The sequence below is a fragment of the Wyeomyia smithii genome, chromosome 2 (assembly GCF_029784165.1).
Source record: "Wyeomyia smithii strain HCP4-BCI-WySm-NY-G18 chromosome 2, ASM2978416v1, whole genome shotgun sequence".
Classification (NCBI taxonomy): domain Eukaryota; kingdom Metazoa; phylum Arthropoda; class Insecta; order Diptera; family Culicidae; genus Wyeomyia; species Wyeomyia smithii.
Window position 1 is genome coordinate 155,405,600 of NC_073695.1, and position 10,510 is coordinate 155,416,109.

The 10,510-nt window shown below is 32.3% G+C and overlaps 1 long non-coding RNA gene across 1 annotated transcript; it reads right to left on the reverse strand.

The window, feature by feature from the left end:
* Positions 1-701: 701 nt before the first annotated feature.
* Positions 702-2,690, reverse strand: LOC129724006 (uncharacterized). Its single transcript, XR_008727859.1, has 5 exons — positions 2,242-2,690; positions 1,396-1,746; positions 1,203-1,331; positions 897-1,127; positions 702-831 (listed from the first exon to the last, which is right to left on the reverse strand). It is a non-coding gene; the product is annotated as an uncharacterized LOC129724006 (long non-coding RNA).
* Positions 2,691-10,510: the final 7,820 nt, after the last annotated feature.

Consider the following 10,510-nt stretch of genomic DNA (forward strand, 5'->3'; position numbering starts at 1 on the left):
CCTACCTGTTCAACTACAAATTTTGAAAATCGCAGTTTGAGGAAGTAATCACAATCATGTTCGCATAATTACGCAAGTCATTCTATTTGTTACTATTTGAAAGTGAAATTAAAAACCAATAAAATATTAATATAAATTTGCGATTTAGATATATTTTTTGCAAGGCGTTCCCATGTGCAATGCACAGGTTGCACCTATGGACGAGTCGCCCCTGCTCTAATTATTAATACAGTGCTATTTCGAACGAATTCACACCAAGCCGCTGTGCAATGTCCGGGACAGTGCCGTGTTGTCGCCGTGCGAATGAAAAATATCGTTGCCGACGATGTTTTGTGCTTTCCGGAGAGTGCATGGCAGCAACTTGCGAAGATGTGACTATGTGGCAGTGAAATATTTTCGTTTTTTTTTGCATTCGCGTCACAGCTTGGACACTGCCCGAAAGCAGTGAGAATAGCTGAGCTCTGTTATTCTAATTCGTACATAAACTTTATATATATGACTGGAGCAAGAGAAACCAAACCTACCGTCAAACGCTGACGGTACACGAGCAAAGTGAATAAACTTGACTACTACGCTAGACTTGTTAGCAAGAGTATTGTAATCATTTAAAAAAAAAAGTTTACAATAATTTGAGTTTTTATTCTTTTTGTTTATTTTGATCATTCTATCATTTGGAAAAGCGTACATTAGATTACATTGAATTTTATTTTGTTTGTTCTTTAAATAAATCATTTCCTGGTAACAACAGGATATGTGTATGAATGCAGCGTTCCGATTGTGTAGCCTTGCTTGCCCGATCGATGTCGCAATCGCTTAATTTTTCGAATCAGTCTAAGAAGTAGAATAAAGGGAAAAAATAAGCAATTGTTCTCATAACGGAAACATTGAATTTTTACCCAGGTTCTCCAGCTGAAGCAAGTTTACCAATCCCTTTGAATATTTCTGAGCTTTACAGTTGATCGTTGGACCATGTAGTAATAGTTGTACCTAGAGTTTCCACAGAACTGCTTGGAGGCAACAATTCGGCAGCAGTCCCAGCAGCAGTAGCAATAGTCCCAGCAGCAGTAGCAATAGTCCCAGCAGCAACAGTGGTCCCAACAGCAGCAGTAGTCCCGCAGCAGCAGTCTCTGGATTAGGATTTACTCTGGTCAAAAAAAAAAAAAAACAAAAAAAAACACACACACACAAAAAGTAAAACAAACCTTTTTCATGCTCTCGTGCTGGTATGTTTCACTCAAGTTCGGCATTGGAAGCTTCAAGCGCACCCGGTAAAGACCTCAGCTTCCTGTGACTACGGCCGCGTACAGATCTCGCTCGTAATTAACATGAAGCTATTCATAATGACAAAAAAATTAATTTTATTCATCACTTGCAATTATTTTCTTATTTACTTACACTGCAAAGTCGGGTGTTTCCGGTAGTAAAATAGTTTGCTGGAAGATAGTAAAAGTCAATTCACAGCTTTCCAAGAATTCAAATGATTCCTTGAAAACTGTAGCGTATCGCCAGAGTGTTTATCTCCAAACGAAGTGCATTGTGAAGAAGTGAATATACCACTATATCGTCGGTTAATGACACAACTCAAAATTTTGAACATTTGATGTCGTAAACTATCATCTCACAAAGCATTTTGTTCCACTAACCAGTAAAAAAGCTTATGGGACCACGTACTTTCAAACGTGTTTTTTCCCGAAACAAGTAGATTGGCTGATCGTACTCACCTTTCTTATTGTTTTTCATTGGACCCTAGGAATGAATGCAAGATATTTCTAAAACTGCAATACTTTTCAACTAAAATCAAGTTATATTTTTGTTAAGAGAAATTCACACAAAGGTATAAAATTGAACGTAAAGAAAAAGTAAGTGATGGGGGAACCTGAGAATAAACCCATGTTTATTCATTTTTGATATCGACCGACAAAGCTTGACAAAGCAGACTCTAAAACCCTGCGGCCACGCAGCTCCTGTCTCAGAAGGTTATGCACTTGTTCTCGCGATAGATAAAAATTATTTCTGTTGGTGTAGACAAACATTATATTTTAGAAAAGTAAATGCATATTTATTTACGCATATCATTTGATCAAAAACTTTCGAAAAAAAACTAGTCACAGCAGTCATTGTACCAAAAACATGATTCCAACGTCTCTCGCGGTGAGCATGTTACAGAAAGAACTACCTATCAGAAACACAAAAACAAAACATAAAAAAAAAAAACAAACAAACAAACCCTGTAGGTTGTACCTTTACGCTGTACACAGAGGCGGACGAAGAGTGATTTGAGCTGCAGGCGAAAACTGTTTTTAACGCCTCCCTTCATCAGATTCAGATTTTCTAAACCTCCCTTCATTTTTCAATTTATATCAATAGTTGTATTTGACATCGGACCTGGATTCCAAAGGGTGCGGTCCGAAGAGAGAACATAGCTATCTGAACTTTCGCGATCCAAAAAATTTCGAAAAGCGATCAAATTCAACTTGATTTAAATCACAAGCAGCAGATTTGCAGGTTTATACATTTGCATTTCTATGAATGTGAATAATTTCGATCCATGTATCAAACATTCCTAAAAAATGTGTTTGTTTTTCTATGCTTTTATTCTGAACCAAAATAATTTCTGCTGTAATATAAACAATCACAACTCTGTTAGTTTAAACGTCACATTCAGCTCTTTGCGAAAATGTAAAAAAATATGTAGGGTTTTGGAATACTTCAGCAGCGGTTTTCTTCAGCTCCTTTTCAACAGCATTCGAATGCAAAACCTGCTGGAGAGCGACCGCTGCTGACGTAATGCAATTTTCTACCGGTACTCAAGTTATATTGTCATTCAGTTAAATGCATCCTTTGAGGATTATTTGCAAGTGGTTTATCTTTAGATGGTGTCAAAGTTGATGTTTTAAAAATAACGATTGAAATCGACGGGGCATCTTAACCTAACCTCACCTAGTCCTAGAACAATCGAGTTTTTGAAATTGAAACGGTAGTATTCTCTCTAAAGAATTCAGAAGTGTTAAATGATTTTTGTTTTATTTGGCATCCGCTTTTATTAAAGTTTGTAAATGTAGGGAAATTTTTGAACAATGAAATTTTGTTTTGTCATAAATTTCAAAAAAAAAATGTATATGTCCAATTTAATTTTTCTTCCTTTATCTATTCATTAAACAATTTAATAAACTGTTTTAAAATAGGAGCTCATATTTACAAAATCCGTTTGAAACTGTCTTGGTTTTTCGTTCAGAAATACACTGAAATTGCTTTTTACGCAAATTTTTGCGTGATTTTTTCTACAACAAATTCTTAATAAGTCGGCCATTCCAAAAATTGTTTTGATGATGAGAACGTCGGCGAAATTTCCCAAATTAAATTTCTGGAAAATAACTTATTTTATTTGACCTTTTTTGTCCTAAATTTTGTTTCGTTTCGTTCATTTCACAGGTGAAATTGACTCTGCTATTTAGTTGCTTTTTCAAGTACTTAGAACAGTTTCGAAATTAACATTAACATTGATTCTGGAGTTTTCATGTTTGTTCCATGCGCCACGTATCCCTCGCGCAAAAAGTGGTTTTGAACTAGAAAAAATAAGATTTCCAAACACAATATGTTAGACAACAAAACTAATTCTCAATTCCAAGCAAAAAAAAAACATTTTCATACAAAAATGAGTGATGGTCAAGTAAAAAGTTTCAAAGATGTCCAAAACAAATTAACATTTATTCATTCAACCAAAATAAATATGTAACCAAAGTAATTTTAATTTTTCTAATTTTAAACTCTTTTTAATTTTTATGAACGTTTGCAATTGTGAAAGAAACCGTCAGAATAAATTCGGTAGCTGATATCCAATAAATTTCATGGGAAAGAAAAACAAAACATAGATTTTTTCCCATTTTTTAGCTAGAAAGCTAATAAATAAAACTTTTATCAATATATCTTTTGTCCTTTAATTTATATAATTTATGCAGTCAGATTTTTTACGCGAAAGATACGAACCTCGTAAAAAAACCGCGTAAGAAAAACCGCGTTATTTGAAAATCCGCGTAAAAAAACCGCGTTAATTAAAAAATCCGGCTAAAAAACCGCGTTAATTCAAAAACCTGCGTAAAAAACTGGTAAAAAAATTCGCGTATAAAAACACCGCGTAAAAAACCTGACTGTATAAGTCCTCATAACTTATATTAGCATTAACACAGTAAATTTCTTTTTTAAATAAGTCTTTCTAACTTTGTCAATTATGTTGTGGCTGGAAATATAAAATATGTAATATTTGTTTTAAAAAAAACCAAGTCTTTATAAGCAAGCAAAACAGAAATCCAATAATGATGAATCACGACAGTCTGAAATTTTGGGAATGTTCTTGGAACACCGACAAGCTTATGCCAACATGATAATAACAGTAATAAATTTTGAACTTTACTAAAACTTAGTATGTCCTGTTGACAATTGTCGCTTTGCCCAAGTGCTATTTGTAAAACTTATATAAAAAATCTCCAACCACTCTTTACTTTCTACATCAGTTCAGCAGTTAAAAATAATGAAAAAAATTTATATATTTGAACTATGAACAAATTCAGTTGACACAAAGAAACTTTATAACATAGTTTCCAGTTCAGTCGATTAAGTCTAAGTTTCGTGAAGCCCTCATGATCAGGAGATCATCCATTTTAAATATCACGACTCCCCGTCAACTACGTGAGAGTAAAAACAGCATTACTATTGACATGGTGTTTATTCTAAAACGGAACAAGTTTAGCAAATATACAACGGTTTTTGCATGTTTCCATTTCTTAAGTATCCAAAAAACTAGAATTTTAATTTGATTTATAATCGATGTTTCAAAATAAAAAATCAAATGTACAAATTCATATTTTTATTGACTTGATTAGCAAGCCTGGAAAACCACCCAACCAACTAAACTTTCCGAACATTTAAATTATTATTGTGGTTTGAATTTAGATTTTTTTAATCTTTTCGCTCCCACATTAAGCGCCCTTATATGATTGACGAGGAGGCGACCGCCTGCTTCGCTTTCGTCTTAATCCGCCCCTGGATGTACATGAATGGAGGATTTTGCATGCTTTATTTTTTTCACAAAAATGGTGATTGTTTTTCTTAAAAGTTTCGTTATTTTAGTAAAAATTTTCGGTAGGAAAAAAATGTGGCTTTAAATTGAAATTCCTTCGTTCCGAGCACGCTATTAATGTTAAAAACAAGCCTGTCTAAAATTCAGGCTTATCACAGCCACATTGGAAAAAATAGTATCGAGATAATCGTTCGTGGCGTGTGGCGCGCAGCAGCCAAATCGGTGCTACTGCTCAGAGGTTTATGATATTTTGAGAAAAGATACTCTAGTCGAAAAAATCCGAATATATTTATTGCTTTATCTGAAGGTACATATCCTTTCATAAAATGCAATAAAAAGTAATTCGATTTTTTTTTTAAATAACACAAGTGTATAAATGCAGATGTATTTAGTACCGTAAAAAGCCATATGTATAGTGAGCGCATACTTTACTTCCACTGATATTGGCCTGTATCTATTTTAAAAAATGCAAAAAGCGGTAATTCAAATAATCATTTCAGGTTGCCCAAGTGCAAGTTACTTCGATGCACCCAGCAATTTCGAATAGGTATTATGTAACATTGGTGTATCACCGGTTTACTAACGACAAAAAGTACAAAGCAAAAAGTTTTGAAGCACTGTTTTCAGACAATCTTTTGAAAGATTTCAAATTAATTTTGAAACGATGCAAAACGAGCTTACTATTGGGGTTAATTCAACGAATTGGCACTGCGGCACCAAGAGCCTGAAAATGGTGTCGATCAGAACTTGGACATGCCAAACGTATCGAAAACAATTATGATTACGGTTTTTTTCAAGTTTAAAATTGTTATCTGCAAACTATTAGACTTTTTTTTAAAGATGTATTTAGTACCGTAAAAAGCCATATGTATAGTGAGCGCATACTTTACTTCCACTGATATTGGCCTGTATCTATTTTAAAAAATGCAAAAAGCGGTAATTCAAATAATCATTTCAGGTTGCCCAAGTGCAAGTTACTTCGATGCACCCAGCAATTTCGAATAGGTATTATGTAACATTGGTGTATCACCGGTTTACTAACGACAAAAAGTACAAAGCAAAAAGTTTGAATTCCTTACCGATACTCTAATTTTCTCTCTATTTCGTGTTCATCATTTTTACTGGATTTTATTAACATATTTTGATATGCGTAAAAAACTAATTTTTGATACATTCATTTAACTTTAAAAAAAAGGATAATCATACGTCGAAATGACTCCTGAATTCTAAATAATTAAATAGGTTTTTTTTCTTTAAATTATCATTTAATGGTCATTACAGTGTCACCTCACCGATAAATAACAGAAACCAGGGGTGGCATTGCGCAGCTTGATTCGAACGATTTTCGCTATTTTCGAGTAGGTCGCATACTGCCAGTTATGCTTTAAGCTTAAAATAAGCTGTCATTGTCATTTGTCCTGTGGCCCATCTAACCCGCAAAGTCGGAAAAATACGAAAAACGAAATATTACGCCCCCAGCGATCATTTAGTTTTATTCGAGTTGCTCGAAACGAAATGCGTAATGTCACCCCAGAATTCAAGTTTTAATATTTCTTTATTGTTTTAGAAATAATGAGAAAAGACCAACGCACTGTTAGCAAAAAAAAAAAATGGACAACATTGCAGAAAGCGAGCAGTCAAAATGACGCAGACTATCTTTCAAGGACGCAACTTTAAAAAAAATACAAAATAAATTGTTTTTTTTTAACAGTACAACTTTTTTCTCTTGATTCCTCCATGACCGGACAGTCCGCAATGTTTAGGGAATCTTTTTTATTTTTTATTAAAAAAAATCAGATTATTAAAAAAAGAGTTTTTTCACATAATTAATTTTGAATTGTTCTTTTAATGTTTAAATTCCAGAGTATATTTTTTTTGAAAGACAAAATTATTATCAACAAGTATGCCGAAGACGTCACACCAATCAAACAAACCATTTTGTCTCTAAAATACAGTAATCACCCGATTATATCTGTACCCAATTTTATCTGCCACCGATTGTATCTACCCCCGATTTTATCACATTTTTCACCCGATTTTATCATCATAAAACATTTCTTTAAAAAAATGTCAGGGTGAACTGATTTTCTATTACGCTTCAATATTTAAGATATTTTTCATAATTCTGTGTATCATTCTGGATGCAGTTTACATTAAAAATTCAACCGATGCACAATGTTACATTTTGCTGTTATCGTGCGAATAATTGAATAGTGATACAAATGTTTATTTTAACCGTATAATATGTTCGGAGAAGTTTCAAAATATTTGAAAACGCATCTTTTGATGTAGAAAGCTGGAAGATCAATCCTCCTAAAAGTGAGATAGAATATTTACTTTTTCATTAGATAAAGATAGACGCTTGGTGTCTTAGGCAAAGTATTAGGTGATCTTAAAACAAGAAACTTTACGGAAGACATCATTTTTCTATCTCTTAAAAATTGCTAGCAACATAAAGTTTTCTATGAGAAGGCATTGAAAATCGTTATTTACATTTTAAGATTTTTCTGGTTGCAATATGTGAGAGATATCAGCATGCTGTCTTCGGCAAAGCTTAGTGTTGTGAGAACATCTAATATTTTGCTTATGGTACTGCGCTACAAAAAAGCAAGCAATTGATTTTACCAATTCAAACAGAAACATGAACAATAAAAAAACTTAATTGTAATATATTTGCACCTCTACATCGATTTTTTTAGGGTTTTTATTTTTTAAGGTTTGTTCAGAAAAGTTTCAGGCAACTGAATTATCTATCTAAAAAAATGTTTAAAAAAATAGTGATGATCGATTTTTTATTGTCACTTTTTGTTTTTGAAATTTTTTTTTCCAGTACAGGATCTCAAATTGAATTTTTTAAATATTTTTTTTTTAAAGCTTAAACAGTTTTCGCAAATTCATCCCTTGATAACTTTTCTCTATCTTTAGTCATTATTCAGATATATCGATTTATGAAAAAACAACTGTAGCTTTTTTCATATGTTTGTACAGATAAATTTTCCAAAAAAAATTATAATCGCTGATTTCACGTATTTAGTTATTGATTTAACACCTTCAATAAAAGAAATAAATTTTAAAAATTTCCCGATTTTATCACTTTCCCTATTTTATCACGCCAAAAATCAACAGGGTGAGATATAATCGGGTGATCACTGTATTCATAACCATCAATACTTTTTCAATATAGCATTTTTCAATAGCTTCTCAAAAAAGAGTCGTGTTTCAAAAAATTAAACCAATGCGTCTTTTGCCCATAGAAACATCTATGCAAAGTTTGAAACTGGGACATTTTTTGTGGAAGTCTTTTAGATTAAGAACTCTTTAGATTAACTAACTATTGTTTAAAAATGACGAGTCAAACAGCGAACAACATAACCTGAGCTCACCTGGGTCAAGAACATTTTTTTTTCTAAAAGAGTATTCTACGCTTTTACGACAGAGTTTCCTAAACACTTCCGTTTTTGTTTTTAAAAAACAACGAACATTTAATTTGTTTTTTGAAAAATTTGGCAAAAGTCCCACATACGCGTTTTTGGTATGTAATAGCCCTAAAAAACAAAAACTGGAATCAATATTCCAGTCGACTGTGAAAATGCTGTTTCAAGAAGATCGCTTCTAAAAATTCTAATATCCTAAAGTCGTTTGCCATGAAAGGCGAACGTAGCTTCCAAAAAAAAGCGTTAAGTTCAAAATCCGCGTAAAAATACCGAGTGAATTCTGAAATCCACGTAAAAAAAATTTACTTGTAAAAAGTTTTTAATCATGTTTGAAAATTAAAAAGCAGTGTTATTTCATTCTGCGGATGAACTCGAATATCAGAGAAAATTACCAAAAACCATTTAAATTTTTCTGGGAAATTCAAGTGAAAAACGCGTTTGTTGCTTGCCCACTTTTGGAATGTTTAGAAGAAAAGATTTCCCATTTTGTTCTACGCGCCGCGTATCCGCCGTGTAAAAAGCGACTGAAACGTAAAAATGATTTTCTTGAAACAAGTTGTTAGACAACAATTTCAATTCTCAATTTCAAGCAACTTTCGCATACAAAAATAACCGATGATCGAGTAAATAATTTCAAAGATTTCAAGAAACAAATTAAAAATTCCCTTGATCATCCAAAAATAAATATATATTTTAAGATTTTGCTAATTAAAAAAAATGGAACCAATCGGATTAGCACACTGCAAGTAATTTTGATTGTTTCCCATTTTAAGCTAATCAAATATTTTTGGAAAATTGAAAATGGCGAAAAACATCATAGTAAACTCGGGAACTGAATTTAATGGAAAAGAAAAATTAAACTTACAATGTTTCCCATAGACTTTGCTAGCTAACTGATTAAAGTTTACTAAACATATCTGTTCCTCTTTCAATTATTTGTATTAGCATTAACACGGGCTTTTTATTCAAAGTAAATTATGTTTTTATTCGGGTCTTTTTATTTTATTTTATTTTTTTTTCAATAATCATCATATTGTGGGTGGAAAGACAAAATATGTAATATTTATTTTAAAAACTAAGCAATCAAAACAGAAATCTTGCTTTTAGAACGCCGACAATTAGAAAAAAACATCAAGCTTATACTGGCATGATATTACCTATAGCCAATTTTGAACATCATTGAAACTTGGCGTGGTCTGGACAAATTGCCGTTTTTCTCAACTGCTATTGTGTAAAACTTATATTGAAAACCTTGAAACACTCGATACTCGCTAGATCAGTTCAGCAGTAAAAAAAAATCAAGTTCTAAACCGTCTCTCTTAACCACGATTATGAGATGCGGCAAAGTCAATGGTACGGAAACACGCATCATGCTTGGAAACTTCTGTGTACAAACATGCACTGCTATTGGGGTAAAAGTTTTTAATATTACAGGAAACAAATGTGATTGACACAAAAACTGAGCCAAAAAATTCCCAGCCCAGTCGATCAAGTCTAAGTTTCGTGAAGTTTTTAAAATCGAGGATCCTTTTGAGAATCAAGACTATTCGTCAACTACGTGAAAATAAATAATAGCATATTCGATTAACTAACGAAATGTTTTTTATTCTACAACGAAGTTTTTCAAAATTACAACGATTTATGCAAGTTTGCAATTCTTATAAAGTGCACTGGTTTTAGAAAATGCACTCTTTGATATTTCAAAGCGAGTTCATTTTTGTTTTAATTTTACAGCTAATTATAAATTAGGTAGCCTATAAATACATATATAGCCTATAAATACATATTTTTGCAGCTAAATATTATGTGTTTGCAAAAACGAATTTGCCATTGATTTGTAATCAATGTTTCAAAATGAAATTTAACAAAAGTCCACTTAACAGTGGCTAAGAAACAATGTGTCACTCTAATTTTGACAAAAAAAAAGATATTTAAAGAAGTGCAGTAGAATTTCACAACAAAACTTATTTTGCATTGAATCAATTTGATCAACCTGTTT